The 16,391-nt window shown below is 49.6% G+C and overlaps 1 non-coding gene across 1 annotated transcript; it reads left to right on the top strand.

Annotated features, from left to right (window-relative positions):
• Positions 1-853: 853 nt before the first annotated feature.
• Positions 854-924, top strand: TRNAC-GCA (transfer RNA cysteine (anticodon GCA)). The gene has a single exon. It is a non-coding gene; the product is annotated as a tRNA-Cys (tRNA).
• The last annotated feature ends 15,467 nt before the right edge of the window (positions 925-16,391 follow it).

Here is a 16,391-nt window from a genome sequence, read left to right as displayed (position 1 = left end):
AGAGGTGAGGATGGGGACGAAGGGGAGCCCCACATGGTCCTAGAGATTCAGGACTCCTCACGTTCCACAAAACAATCAAGTTAAGACGTGTCTCTCGCTCTCACGCTGTCGATTCTTCCATGGTCACTACTTGCTGAGAGCTTGACCAGCCTGCGATCACTGGTTTGGGATATAGCTCAGTGGTAGAGCATTTGACTGCAAATCAAGCATTCCCTGATTCAAATCTGGTGGTCCCCTTTTAATTTTCTTTCATTTTAATAACAAATATTTCTTTAGTTATAAAGATCTGTCTTCGTTTTCTGAGCACAGATGGCATCAGTGAACATTTGCAACGCTATTAGATGCATTGTAAAAAATCTTCCGGTTTCATTTTAGCACCTTTCTGACAGTGGCAGTTTAGTGTTTCAGCTCCACTGTGGATGCCTGCCCCTTGAGATCATGAACATTCTTATTCAATGTACCCAAGGGTGCTACACACTGTCCAGCCATCACGCCCCCACACCTGTAAGCAAAGGGGGGCCCATTCATATTGAAATGGACCCCAGGAACAAATGTTGACCCGGGCACTATGAGCAAGCACTAAAGGAGCTCTTAGTTATGCATAAGTGCCTGCTTGTCGGCAAGGGGGAGGAGGGCGTGTGTGTTGTGGCATTTCAAGAGATCCGGAAGGTGTCACCAGAACAAGGTAGGGCTGCCAGCTCTTTGACCTTCATATAAGTGCTAAATCCGGCTGACGTGTCTCCCCCTCTCACGCCTTCATGTGCCATTTATTCTTCCAACATCACTTCCGTTTAGTGCTTGACCAGCGCAGAATAAATGGTTCCCAGAGGATTAGGGACACGATCGTCAGCACGGGGATATAGCTCAGTGGTAGAGCATTTGACTGCAGATCAAGAGGTCCTGGTTCAAATCCGGGTGTCCCCTTCACCTTTTTATTTAAATAATATGTCTTCCTTTTCCAAGCACAGCTGCCATCAGTGAGCATTCGCTGCGCTTTAAGATACATGTTGTACACATGCTTTCAGGTATTCCAAACATATATTTATTTACGGGTCAAACTTCCTTAATTCGAAAGCACATATCACACCTACCTTTGCTTATTATTGATGATTTTGGAAATTCCCCTATTCCCAGGTGCCATTGGTGCATCTTACATCTCAACTTTCAGAAGGATTTAAAAAAAAGGCGCAGGAGTTAGAGTCAGTCCGAAACAAATAACACCTCTGCAAGAGTCACCCAACCTGATGCGCTACCTCTGCAGCTTTCTGCTTCAGGACTCATCATTCCCTGATCCTCTGCAAGAGTCGCACAACCTGATGGCTACCTCTGCAGCTTTCTGCTTCAGGACTCATCATTCCCTGATCCCCTGCAAGAGTCACCCAACCTGATGGCTACCTCTGCAGCTTTCTGCTTCAGGATTTATCATTCCCTGATCCTCTGCAAGAGTCGCACAACCGATACGCTGCCTCCGTAGTATCCTGTGTCAGGACTCATCATCCCCTGATCCTCTGCAAGAGTCACCCAACCTGATGCGCTACCTCCGTAGTATCCTGCGTCAGGACTCATCATTCCCTGATCCCTGATACTGTAAACACGCTGAATTCACAACACTGCAGTTCACAAACATAGTGTTTCATCTCCAGTAACACTGGCATTTCCCATTAAGGAGGTTCAGTGAAAGCTGAAAGGCTCTTCACTGGTAGCATCGGGGAGGCGGTCGCCCCAACAGCACAAACATTCACCAGGTGATGCCATGGGAGGGCACGGGGGTGGCGCACGCACTGCATAGTCTTGCGTTAATCAGACTTAGCTTTCTACCAAGAATAATAAGTGATGGACGGGAAGTTTTACATTTATTATAACCATCTCTATTTTAGCCCACCTGCAGCAATCCAGAAGTGGGGTCAACGCTTTGCAAACCCGTTTTGGGGCACTTCAAAAATGGGAATTGTGTAACCACTGCGCGGAGCACAAGTAACCTCAGACTTTTAAGTCCTTGCAGGACATAATGCAACTGAAGTCTGAGCAGAAACTCTCGTGTTCAGAGAGACAAAGTGAAATCAGGAAATGATGGAAGAGGGGTGAGGTGTCACTCTGTAGGAACTTTCCATACTACTGCATGAATGTCAGGCTGCCCCCAGCTGCTGGTCCTCAATGCTCGCTGAATAGATGCTTAGAATATAATCTGCAAGCCACGCCAGCTGATTGAAGCCCCTCCAGCAGAACTCGGTGTGTTTCCCGCTAAATTTGCAAATCATTTAATCCCCCAGAGGCGGATAAAATGCGTGTCATTAAGTTGCTTCTTTCCGGAATGTCTGGGGAGGGCAAGCAGCAAGCAGAACTGCTGATGGCCCTAAGCACTAGCGGGTTAGTAAGTTTTAAACTAGTTTTCTGTGCATGGGGGGTCACCTTATAGTTCTCCCATATTGGGGGGCTGCGTCTCAGTCCTAAAGAGGACCCTTGCCTGGGCCGTAAGAAACACCACAGGACAGGGCAATCGGCCGCAAATAAGTAAGGGTGAACTGGGGGACGGGTCATGTGTCTGGGTCAGGGATGGACTGGGAACCAAAAGAGGCCCATATTCAAAGTGGCCCCATATTACATATTTTCAGCAAGCCCATCCCTTTTACTATGGGAACATTTGAAAATACCACTCAAAACAGGCCTAAGATGCAGAGGCCTAACGGGAAATCTCCAGAGTTCCCCATAGGCCAGTCCAGCCCTGGTCTGGGTGTCCTATGCCACCCCCTTTTAGTCAGGACATATCAATGCTTTCTGCTCCTCCATCCTGTAAACGTCCAAATAGTGTGGAGGAAGGGGGAGTAGGGACTTACTCAGTGAAAGGGTTGTGTGTTTACACTAAGGGTTTTTGTCAACAGTTTAACCAGCTTCAAATTTGAAAATAATCTTCATGAATAGAAGAATTACTATGCTTTTATTGTACCCTTAGTCTAAGTGACTTAGCTCCTGAAGAATGTTACCCACTCATGTCGAGAACTGAAACATATTGAGTCGCGTTTTCTAGTATTGATCAAACTAGAAACTCATGTGAATCATTTAACAAAATCTGTAAACAACAAAAACTATTCAATGACCCTGATATTGTTATGCAATTAATATAATTTATTGACGGCTCTGTTTCCTATTACTAAGGACAAACTGTCACAAGACTATTGCTTTTTATGATAGATTTTATTATGTATGCACTTTACTGTTAAAATTGATGTTATTACTGTGTTTAATCACAATTCTCGAAATAAAATTCGTTATATTTTTGGAAAACTATTGCTTTCAATGTCACACTGTTGCAATATCTAACTACCTTTTGATAATTTGCTGAATCTCCCCCAGAATAAGGTAGGAACTTCACTATACAGTGAGATTCTGGGTGTTCCCCTACCATTTGAGTGTACACTAAGGGTATGCCCAGGATTTGGAAGGAAAGCTTTCAGGGGTCTCTGAGTGAGGCTCGAGGTGTTTGGCAAATTCTGGCTTCTTAGCTCAGGGTCTGTAAAGCTGTGCAGTAGTTCTTATTGTATTGCCTGTAATAAGCACAGGAGTGCAGGAACCAGAGTGCAGTGTAATGTGAGCATTAAGGCCAGGACTGGCCGGTGCTATCACACTTTACACGGGCCAAGAAGGCACCTCTAGCCTCTCCCCTGCCCTTAGTTATGCTTTGCGGCATTTTACTACTAAGCAGAATGTGACTGTATGTTGCATTCCCACAAACATGCGATTAGTTATGGGAGTAAATGGTGGTTATCATTTTCTGGAAAATGGTTTTACTTTATAACTGGGTCCAACCTTCTAGAGATGTTATAATACAGTCTTAGCAAAAACCGACACAAGATCTTGGAAAGATGATTTATTTTATTATACATTTGTAAGCCCCCATTGGAGCGAAATGCACTGTACTAATGCAAGTGGGGGTTTCACCTGGAGGTATCATTACACTACTCCTCTCCCACCTGGCTGCTAATGGGCGGAGAGTTGAGCACATCTCGCCAAAATAAATTATTGGAAAGAGCAAACAAAAGGTATCTGCGGCCCGCCCCGGGGTGATATTCTTGAGCGGCGTGAAAACCTTCACACCCAGCCCTCAGAGTCGGGACCACTGTCCACAGGTGCAAAGTGAAGTTTCTGCCCTGGTTTCTAAGGAACTTCAGCAGTAGGTACCCCTTTGAACTCAGTGCATATAAATACAGCTGCAAACAGGCCCGGCTGAAGTTGTGGTGGGTCCCATTTCAACATCATGGTTGGGGACCCCCCCTTTCTTAGAGTTGAAGACTGGCACCCTTTGGGTGCAAACACTATAACACAGACAAATGATCCAGTGGTTAATAGCTGCCAATTATCATTAGACGGCCAGCCAGCAGGGAGCTGAAACACTAAATGCCCACCGAAAAGCTCTAAAAACCTTCTTTGTCAGTAAATTGCTGATGTGGTATTACCAGTGCTAAAAGGCAACAACGTGATAATATTTTTGTATGCCCTGAGGGAAGTAATGGCCAGAAGGGCTCCAGCAAACGCAGCTTGAAAGGCGCCAGAACGAAAGGAATATCTAAAGGAACTTATCAGCATGTTATAAGACTGCTGACTGGCAACATCGGGCAGTTGATGAGGGCCCCCTAAGGCTCAAGGCCCCATCCATACCAGCGCTCGATTATCTGCTCCGAACACGGCGCATAGCCCTTAGGAAAGTATAATGAATGTAAGATATCACATTAAGGCTGTAACAGTTTTAGAACAGGCCACACTCCAGCCAGGGACTTCCTGCACTGACAATGAATGTGGCGCACAATAAAAACTGCTTTTTATTTTTATTTGAACCCGGGGTTCTTTGTTGAGCAGGCCTCCAACCTGTCTCACACCCACCTTAACAAACACCCCATGTCACAATGGAGCAGTAACCAAGCCGGTGGATAACAACAAGATATTTATGAATTTTATGGTTCAATAAAAGATCAGAGCAAAATCCAATAATTGGGCAGCAACCAACAGTTTGGCAATACAAATGCAAAGATTCACCCAATGCAGTTAATTGAAACTCCTAACAAAATGTACAGAAATCTTTAAAAGCAAACATAAGCAAATCGTTTAAAAAAAGAAAACAGATAGCACTCCGGTTATGCACTCCCCCTGCAACTCTCACCCCCAAACTCCAACTAACTAAAATCTTTGTGGATGGAAGGCAGTGGCAAGGAGCCAGAATGAAGAGGGAAATAGCAGATTTTTTATTTAGTCTACCACCCCTAGATGGGTACCAGAAAAAAATGGAAAACCTTATTTTGGAGCAAAATGGCATAATCGGTTTACACTTGTTATTTGTGCAGTAGTTTACAAATGCGATGGGATAGATAGGACAGAAATGTGTGTGTCTGCACTTAAGAGATAAGGAAGCTTAGAGATACTAAACAAGGCACCAAGGCAATGTGAACACAGGTAAGAAAATCGATTTTGGACAAAAGACAGAATGCAAAAGAAAACACACACAGCAGAATGGCATTACTTTTCCACACATAACTTGTGATGAAAGGCAGCCACAGAGAAGGGCTGAACTGTCAAAATCGGAAATCGGTTTTTAGGAGAAGAAACACAGACACATAACAGATAGGATTCTGATAGAAAGGAGTTATTCTTAATGGATTGCAGTTGGGTTTTTTCTGTGGGATGAATGCAAATCAGAATGGGGAGGAAAGCACAATACACAGGCAAATTCGTTTTTTGTTAAACAAACCCTATTTCATTAGAGACTATGTTTTAATGACTAGAGTTAGTAAAAACAAATTGTTTATTTTCGAATGGCAACAATAATAAATGTGAATTTTCAATGGGGAAATTAATTGATTTACTTCAAATGATACTAGTGATTTACAGAAACAACAGAAAGAGTTATACAATGAATACGCTCACAGACATATAACACAGATTCTTCTATGTAAAAGGTGAACAGATGATACTGGCAATTTGGGATTTGACTGGGATTTCAATGGGACTTGAAAGGGTCAAAAGAGCGGGACATGCAGTTTGGGGACTGGGAGAAGTGGTATTTACAATGTAAGCTTGAGTTTGGGAATCTGGGCAGCCAGTGAGGTGTCTGGACAGCGAGGCCAAGGGATCCGGTCACTGGGACAGCTGGGCTCTCCTGGATGGGATCAACTGGGCAAGGGACCTGGTCACTGGGCTCTCCTGAATGGGATCAGCCTGGCCACTGGACCTAGTAACTGGGCTCTCCTGAATGGGATCAGCCTGGCCACTGGATCTAGTAACTGGGCTCTCCTAGATGGGATCAGCTGCCGTTTCTCCTTTCTCCCTGGATTTTTGTATATGCCTGGCACTGGATGGGTGGTTCTGTCTGGATGCATGGATCTCTGCTTTCCTGGATCTTGAATGGATTTCAATGGCTTGTCCTTGTGTTTCTCTGTCTCCCCCTCATATAGCCAAAGTGACATCATGGATATTACAATCTTGCGGGAAGTACTCTGGAATTCTTCCTATCCTGGGATAGAAGAGGCTACTGGTCCTCCCTCCTCCCTCGGGGCCGACTGGTTCAGGAGAAATTACATCATTTATGTGTGGGATTTATGAAATTTCTTTGTCTCACAAGGATACTTTTCATCAAAACTGAGTTATGGAGCACAACTTCAAATACATACTAGTCACCATCATAAGAAGCAGAAATATGGATTCCATAAGTCACAGGAAATTGAGCATTCTGATTTTCGCCTCTGTGCAAAGTCACATCGCCTTTTGGCACACCTTTGCCATTTTTCTGAGAAGATTAATATTTAAAATTCTGCAAATTGCTACACTTATGCCCATGAACATTTTGCATCTTTTCACCAAGTTTCATGTCTGTGCCTTTTATAATTCACCCCTCACGTGCTAGAAACATGACCTTGGTCTCTTTCTATTTGTCTAAAAATTCCATGAAAAACTGTCATAATATAACATCACTGCTTATTCAGGGTGCTGAGAAACATGTTTTAGTCTACAAAAGTTCTTTAAAGTCAATGGGGTGAATTTGACCCCGTGTGGGCGGTCCTGCAATCCCCCACAGCCAAATTGTCTCCTACTGGGTCAGACTGCACAAAGGACTTTTATGATGCCCTTTGAAGCTCTGCAGCTTGTCCCGGGAATGGGTGCAGGAGGAAATCGCACCTCTCAGTGAAATACTAGTTCCACTTGGGTCCTTTGTCTCTTTCTGCAGGGATGCCGGACAGTCTAGCGAGGCAGTGAATTTTCACACTCTTGGGCCTTTCAGGTGTGCTTGTGGGCCGGTTTACTTATAGATGCAACTTTTCCCATGGGAGGCAGGGCCTCTTTGAAGTCAGTGCCTGGGCCAAAAATCAGTTCTGCTGGTTTCTGATTTTATTTCAAAGGATATCAAGAGGGTAATTAATAGAAATCAGTGCACAAGTGTGCATCAAAACCCATTTCAGCGCACAGCGTATTCATGGATTTCAACATCCATAAACAGCCGTGGCGCAGAGTAGAGCAGCGACCCTACAGCAGCGCCAGTTACGCTCCCAGCCGCGCCCCATGCGTGATGAACAGCGCACAAATCCAGTACTTGGCGCAAAGGCCAGTGGACCAGCATACAGCACCCCAACCACGAAAACGTGTGTAAACTCCCCGCGCATGCCCCTTAATACACATACCACGCTCGCGCCAGCGCAAACGCATGTAAAACTCCACAAGCACCCCTCTTACTACACTTACCCCGCTCATGCCAGCGAAAACACGTGTAAAACTCCCCTCGCACCCCTCTGAATACACGAACACCCGTCGCGCCAGCGAAAACACATGTAAAACTCCCCGCGCACGAACCCGGTAAATTGAGTAGAAAAAGCAACCCCTTGTGGCGTGGGCGGCCTGTGGGCCATGCCCAGGGTGGATGGGGTGCCTGTGTGTATTTGGGGGGTGCGCGGGAAGTTTCACACACGATAGGCCCAGTGCAAGCGGGGTACGTGTATTTGGGGGGTGCGCAGGAAGTTTCACACGCGATAGGCCCTGTGTGAGCGGGGTACATGTATTTGGGGGGTGCGCGGGAAGTATCACACGCCATAGGCCCTGTGCGAGCGGGATACGTGTATTTGGGGGGTGCGCTGGAAGTATCACACGTGATTGGCCCTGTGCGAGCAGGGTACGTGTATATGGGGGGTGCGTGGGAATTTTCAGACGCGATAGGCCCTGTGCGAGCAGGGTACGTGTATTTGGGGGATGCGCGGTAAGTTTCACACACGATATGCCCTGTGCGAGTGGGGTACGTGTATTTGGGGGGTTCGCGGGATGTTTCACACGCGATAGGCCCTTTGCGAGCGGGGAACATGTATTACTGGGGTGCGCAGGGACTTTTACATGCGTTTTCACTAGCGCGAGTGGGATAGAGAGGGGTGCGCAGAATGTTCCACACGCATTTCAGCAGTGAGGGCCCATCCCTGGTGTGTCCCTAACTCCCTCCCCATGCCCTGCAGGCAACCCACACTACAGGAAAGCACCCTACACCCCTGGGCATGCCCCGCAGGCAGCCCATCACCCCTGGCATGTCACCATGCACCTGGGAGCCTTGACACATGTCCCCAGCCCACCCACCATTGACGGGTACCTGCCAGCAGGCCCCAACTCATGTCCCCCGACCCCCACCACCAGTGACCTGCCAGCAGGCCCTGACATATGTCCCCCCAACCCCACCCCCAGTGACGGGTACCTGCCAGCAGGCCCCGATACGTGGCTCACCAAACACCATGTTCTCTCAAAACAGACCCATGGGCCTAATGCCTACACAAATCCCCCTGCCCCCAGTCCAAGCATGCAAGCATCCACTGCCCCCACTCACAAATTACACATGCAAGCCTCAAAAGAACCACCATGGTCATGCATACATGTACAACAGAGGCACAAAGTGGCAACACATGAGAGAGGCAATGCTCATTGAGCAATGCCCATAAACAATGAGAGCACACAACACCAATAATGAAGAAATATGATGTGTATTAAAATACTTAATTAAAAAACAGAAAGAAGAATCAAACTAGTAAATGAAGAAAAGACAAAATCCAAAAATGGTGATGAAACCAATGTAAACCAAAAAAACACAAGAGGAAAAAAGGGAAGTGGTCCATTTCAAATGTCCAAATAAAGTACTTGAATAAATAAAAAAAAAAAACATTGATCCATGGTGATGACAGAATAACCAAAGTATGTAAAAGTCTTGAATTATATACACTGAAAGTCTGAAGGGTCCATGATGGCCAAACATCATGGACCCTTCAAAACCTACCACCGTGTCTGTGATGGTTGAGCTAAAACATGGCGCTGGTGCGCAGTGCATTCTGGGGGTACTCAGAGCCATAATGGATATTTATCCATGTCTCAGTTGAAAGCTACACTTGCTTTGCGAAACAACATGTTTTCAACGTTATTCGCTGATGGGCTTGGAATGCAGGCCTTCTCAGCCAAGGACACGGCGCTGGGAAAGCTAAGATCCGCAGGTGCCGGCTGGTACCTGATAGCGAAGTTTGTTTTGGTTTGCTATGCCTGCGCCAAGGTTTTGAGATGAGTTATGGAATTGTTTTCCGGGGCGTTTAGGAGAGGGAAGCGCTTTGCTCCTTGAGGTTACTGTCGGTTGCCCCAGCTGGCAACCAAAGGTCACCCATCAATGTGCAAGCGCATTGCCAGAAGGTTCGAGAAGTTGTCACCCCTTGTTGAGGAGGGCATATATGCGGAAACCCCTCAACGGTCAGACGGGATAAGCACAAAGACCTCAGTCGGAGGGGGGATGCTTCGGTCCGACATACCTGTGGGCTGTTGTGCTCCCGGCCTGGCTGTTATCGGGGTCTTTCAGCCGCTTCTGGCAAGATGAGGTTTTGTTAAGTTACGCCCATGGTGATGTATTCTTTCTTTGACTTCTTTCTGTGATCTATGTCCATGTCAGTTGTATGAGTTATTTCTATGTACCCGTAAGCTTTGAATAAATAGCCATAAAGAGCTGATTATCTTCTAAAGCGTGCGTGGCTGTGAATTATTGTCTGTTTTTGGGTTGAAGTATTTGCTCTATAATTGCATTGGTGATTTATGGTAGTTCCGTGCACTTTTCAGAGGAGAGCAATACGTCTACCTGCGTTCAAAGTATTGGCTCTGCAACTGTACTGGTGATAAATTACTGTCCGTGCACTATTGGCGAGCAATACAGTCACACATACAGGCAAGTAGCTGACTACCAGCAGACTGCAACATGCCCTGTTTCACACTGCAATGCGTGGCCACTTACCGCTCCACTTCAGACGGGCCTGCATCCTGAGGATCTGGTGGTGAAGCACTGGGCGAATGCGCTCCAGGACCCTCATCTGCTGGTTGGTAAGCTGGCCCTGGCTCCCCACTGCATCCTCTGCGTCTAAGAGGCGCCGGGCCTTCTTGAGGGTCCTAGACTTGTAGTCCTCCCAGCACTTCTGGACGTGTTTCATGTTGCGGGGTGCCACCCCCTCCGCGTTGATGGAACCCACTATGTCCGTCCAGATCCTCCTCCGTCCTTCCTTGTCGGCACACAAAGGTGTGAAGAGGGCATCATACTGCCCCAGGACTTGCTCCACCAGGAAGCCAACTTCATCGGAAGTGAAGCTGGCAGTCCTCTGCCTCTCTGGCTGGGAGTTGCCACTGGTGCCCGAAGGTGTTGTGTCGGACATGGCAACCCCCGAGGCAGGTGTGGGTGGGCAACTGGGTCCTGGGGGTGGGCTGTGGAGTGATGGAACACCAGTCGGGAGTCTTCTGTTCCAGCTGGGGTGGTCACTGCAACTGACCCCTGCAGATGGCAGATGTGCTGGCACCAAATGGCAGGGAACGGTGGCAGCAGGCAGGCAGCAGCAGATGGCTCGTGGAAGGCTGCTCGGGGCTCTGGGGGGCAGGAAAATGGCCTTCTGGGCAGGAGCGTGGTCTTCCGTGTGTTGTTGCGTGGCCAGCTTGATACGGAGTGATTTGGCACGTGAAAAAACTGCACGTCAGCGTGTAATTTGAGGAAAGGCCCTTAGCGCGTAAGCACGTCTGTGACGTTATGCGCGCGGGCGTTTCCCTCGTGACGGGTGCATAGTGAATCAGCACGTGAAAAACTGCACATCCCTGTGTTAATGCGTGTAATCCGAGGAAAGGGCCTAAGCGCATAAGTGACGTGACGCGCGCAGGTGATTCCTTCAGCACGGGTTAAAGGTGAGCGGGGTCAGCAGTTCACTGTACGTGCCTTTCATGGAGACCGACGTGTGTGTTGCTACTTCGTGTTGTTTCACGCGCCATCACTACTTCACAGCGGATCAAGGACGTATCTCTTCTTTTGGCGGGGGTATTGGCTAAGCGTATTTTTCATTATCATGCTAGTCAGACGGTAAGTCGCGCACGCTATTTTTCCCACTGCGGGCCCCCCTGTGTATCATGTACCGTTTTCGAGGTCATAGTAGCCTGCATGTCCCACGCATACATGTTTTTCATGTTCCTGGATGCCACCGCGTACTGCGGGAGGTAATTCCACGCACGTGGGCTATGGGGGTTGCGTGCACAGTTTTACAGCAGTTTTGGGGTCCTGATCATTGCGTGACCCATCACCTAATCACCGGGGTCACATACAGCCTTGCAGGGGTGCTGTTAACATCTTGTATCCCACCCCCCTCGCCCCAATTGCCCAGGACAATTGGCGTGTACACCTCCCATTGGCACTACTACATATGTGCCAGCACTACTCCATCTGTGCCATGGCTGGGAAGCCACAAAAGATGAGGGGCGCCTCAGCTGGGCGTGCTCCCCATGGCGGGCGTGGTCAGGGACGTGGGTGGGGTGACCAGGGAGTAGGGGGACTCCAGGGTGTCCAGGGTGGCTGCAGAGGGCGAAGAGGCAGGGGTGCGCCAGCTCAGCACAATGTTGTGCCACGTGTTGGTGCAGTCATGCCACCACCCCCTGTGGCTCTGGGAGATGCAGTTCTTGCATCTGGCACCTGCGCCCATGTGACCCGGCAGTCCGTTTCATCGACTGCCACGGGCCCAAAGGTAGTGGTAGCTGCAGGTGCATCTGTGGACACCACCACCCAGTCTCAGGGTCTGCCAGCGCAGGCTGCGTTGGGACTTGAAGAGTCCATGGAAGATTTCCAGGAGGTCAGGAGGCACACCGTAGGTGCATGCAGTGCTGCCCTGACCAAGGCACGTGTCTCTGGGGCAGTAATGTCATCTGCTGCCCCGACCAGCCGGGTGTTGGCAAGTGCGGGGGCAGATGCAGCCGACACCACCCCGGTTGTGAGTCTACCAACCAGGACAGTCCCGGTCAATGACCCTGGCACAGCGGATGTTGCTGTGCAGGGTCCATTCCAGGGCATCCAGCAGCCACTGACGCAAGTCAGGGCTTCACTCTATATTCCACCTGCCACTCCCTCGGCTCATTCCACCAGCGCCACTGCCCATACTGATCAGGGCGGCATTTGCCAGCCAGGGTCCGGACCAGCGTCCAAGAGGAGGAAGGTTGCACCTGCAGTACAGGCTGGGACCCCAGACACAGCTACGGCCTCTGGCATGTCGAGGAAGAAGCCTTTCTGCAAGCAGGAACTGGACTTCCTCGTGGACTACGTGTGGCAACACAACCGTGACATGCTAGTGGGGCCGAATTATCAAACTATGGCTGCCCATCGTAATACCCACTGGAAGAAAGTTGCAGATCATGTGAGTGCATTTGGCCATGAGGTGCGCTCAGCGCAAGAGTGCAAAAAGCGTTGGGATGACCTCAAACGCAGCACTAAGGCGAAGCGTGCCTCTAATTACAACATGACTCTGGTGACTGGCGGTGGGCCACCACCTGAGGAGGAAGACCTCACTCCGCACGAGTCACTCGTTTCGGAGTTAATACCAACAGGAATGGTCGAAGGAGTGGGAGAGATGCCGGACTTTGATGCCTCGTCCAGTGAGTGTTGTCCCCTGCTCGTCGAGGACATGTGTGTTCTGCTTGTGTGATGTGTTGTGCTTGACTGCCACTGCATGTCATTTGTACATGGTTCTCATGTGCAAGTCATGCAATGCTTCACTGATGCGTGCCAGATGTGCAGGATAGTGGACATGTTGAGCAGACGCGGACTGTCCTCACCACCACACTTGCACCCTACTTACACACCTAGTCACCCAGCTGCCCCTACAGTCCATGTGCCAGCTCAATGGCCCTTCTGCATGTAACCTGGGGTGTGTTTCCTCTCAGCACTGGGACTATGGCCCTCATTACGACCCTGGCGCAAAGCGAAAAACGATGGCGGTAAACGATTACCGCCATCGTCTTCCGCTAGGGCCGATTACGACCCGTGACCGTAAACTACGATGTCATTAGCGGCATCGTAGCTAACGCTGCCGCTGACTGCGCCAAGGGCGCGCGCACGCGAACATCCACACCGTACTTAGCGCCATGGCGGAAAGGTACGTGAATGCCAACCCAAGCGGACATGCCCCTAACGCCATCACCCAGCCCATTAAGTACCTTACCGCCATGGTGCTAATTACGCCATCGCGAACCAACCGTAAAGGGCCATGTAAAGTGAATGCAGCTGCCACAGGTGCACAGAAACAGCACAGGTGAAGGCAATACAGACTTAGGAAGTACAAAAAGAGCACAACCCACCCCTTCCCACACCCAGTCACACTCCACAATGATACCAATAGGACTAGCAATGTTGGGGCTGGAGGACCTGATAGCAATGCGAGTGCTACAACATCAACTACAACAACAACAACAACAACAACAACAACAGGCTGCACAGAGGAGACGCAGGAGGAGAAGGAGGGCAAGGCAGGCCCAGCAAGCCCCACCAGCACAGCCAGTGCCACCACGCAGGCAGCCCCCAATCCCACGCATCAGAGCCAGCCCATTCAACCTCACCGCTGAGCAGATCCACACCCTGTACCGACTGGACCGGGACACCATCACCACCATTGTGGACATGATACACAACGACATCGTCAGCATGATTGAAACACCCACTGCCACCCCCCCCTACTGAAGGTAGTGTCCGTGCTCCACTTCCTGGCCACAGGCGCCTACCAGCACACAGTGGGGCACTTGCATGGCATATCACAACCATTATTCTCGCGTACACTGATGCAAGTGCTCGATGCCCTCCTCAAGCACACAGATGACCACATCTTATTACCACGGTCTGCCCAGGAGATTGCCAACACCAAAGTGGGTTTCCATGCACTGGCCGGCATACCTGGTTGCATTGGTGCCATTGACTGCACCCATGTTGAATTGGTGGTCCCACATGCCATGGAGGTACCGTACCGCAACCGTAAACATTTCCACTCAATCAACGTGCAAATGGTCTGTGACACCAACAGGATCATCACACATTGTTGTGCCAGATTCCCCGGATCAACCCATGATTCTATGGTCCTTCGGAACTCCACAATACCACGCTACATGGTGCGACATGCAGGCCCAAGATCCTACCTACTCGGTGAGTCTAATGTCATGAGCATGGAAATGCAAAGTGGGTGTTGAATGACGTACCAATGCATATTTCATCTGGCAGATACAGGGGGGTGATGCATACGTCACATGGGTGCAACTAGCAGTAGCCAGATCATTCCCTGTGGCAGCACTGACGTCAACAGAGTAGTGTACACATCATGCCTGACCTAATCATCCCAACATGTGAATGAAAGTGCATCCCAAAAACGACACAACCATCTGCAAGTGCATTGTGCAAATTGTGACCGCATTGACCCTAAAGAAAACCACCAACATGCACGTCACCATGCACCAACTACTGAAAGGCCTGTCCCCCACAACTGCACACAAAGGAAGCACATGACAGACAGGAACATCAATGCACCACTACAAGACCCACAAACTGTCACCATTGACACCAGTAATGCTCACTGGGGTCATAATGAGCCAGACATCAATGTTGCTATCATGTGAGCTTCAAGCTCACAGGACACGTGCAAGGTCACATGAATGACGGCCTGAACGGACACAGTGGATGGCCACTCACAAGGCAATCGTCCCCCCTGCATTGTGTTTTTGCATGCAAAACAGTACATGAGAGCCATGAACACATACTGGTTGCACAGTGTAAATCCATAACCACAACTCCAATTGGTGCACAGTAACAGTCAGAATCAAGGCATGGTTGTGCGTCATGTTCACATATCAATCTCGTTCCTGACACATTCTTTTCTCACATTTTACAGGTGATGCGGGCTATCCCCTGAAGAGGTGGCTCCTCACACCAGTGCGGAACCCATCGAACCAGCATGAGGAGGACTACAACCATGCCCATGCACGTACCCGTGTGGTGATAGAGCATGCTTTTGGCCTACTGAAGGCACGTTTCCGCTGCCTCAGCAGGTCTGGCGGGGCACTCCTGTACCGCCATGAGAAGGTTACAAAGATCGTCATGGCATGTGTCATGCTACACAATATGTGCATCAGACGAAACGTGCCTCTGCCCCCTGACGCAGAACCACAACCACCTGATGATGGGGATGATGATGATGGGGATGGGGCAGCACCTCAGGGAGGCAGCGATGCACAGGAGGGGCATATAATGCGTCAGAATGTCATTGACCGATACTTCTAGCACACACAGCGAGTGTGTAACATATGGATGGCACTTGGGGCACTGTGTGTGTCTGGTATGTCAACACTGTGGACTGTAAAACAATAAAGCACACATACGCAATGAGCAATGTCCACACATTTCGTTTGTGAGAAAAGAAAAAGTGTATTGTTCTTCTGAATAGGTATAACAGAACCCCGCCCCTCCCCCCTGAACACTCCATCACACCAGCAACCCGGCACAAGTGGGGGTCGTGGGGTGGTAGACCACGAGAACCCACATGTGTTACAGACCATCTTGTCTGTGGCTGGCAATGAGTCAAGCCCGGATGATCACTCTGACGCCAATGTCGGTTGGATGTGCATTGGGTCCATTCGTCAGGGGTGCGTGATTCTGATGTGGACGCTCCTCTGTCCGCGACACCTGCACTGAGGGGCCAGACAGTGGTGGGACCTCCGCCTGTGGTGGCTCGGGACGCAGGGTCACCCTCCACACCAGTTGCTGATGTGCCTGGGGCAACATATCAACGGGGGACTGTAGTCCTGCAGCCGCGGGCGGTGCCAACCCAACAAGGATGTCGGCGCTTTGGGCCTCTCAGGTGTCAAGCCCAGTAACGCGGTGGATGTGCGCCACTGGGGTATACTGAGTGGGAGCAAGCCATGGTTGCCACTTCAGAACACCAGGGGGCAGCAATTGATAACATCGTTGAGAGCATGGAGCATGTGTCCCAATCCATGCTACCCCCTGCTAGGCAGGTGGAACTCCAGCAGCGGGCGGCACAGTCCACGGCCCACTTGCTCAGGCTGGGGATGGCGGC

The sequence above is a fragment of the Ambystoma mexicanum genome, chromosome 1p (genome assembly GCF_040938575.1).
Source record: "Ambystoma mexicanum isolate Mex_15411 chromosome 1p, UKY_AmexF1_1, whole genome shotgun sequence".
In the NCBI taxonomy this organism is placed as follows: Eukaryota; Metazoa; Chordata; class Amphibia; order Caudata; family Ambystomatidae; genus Ambystoma; species Ambystoma mexicanum.
This window is presented reverse-complemented; position numbering and strand designations above follow the sequence as displayed.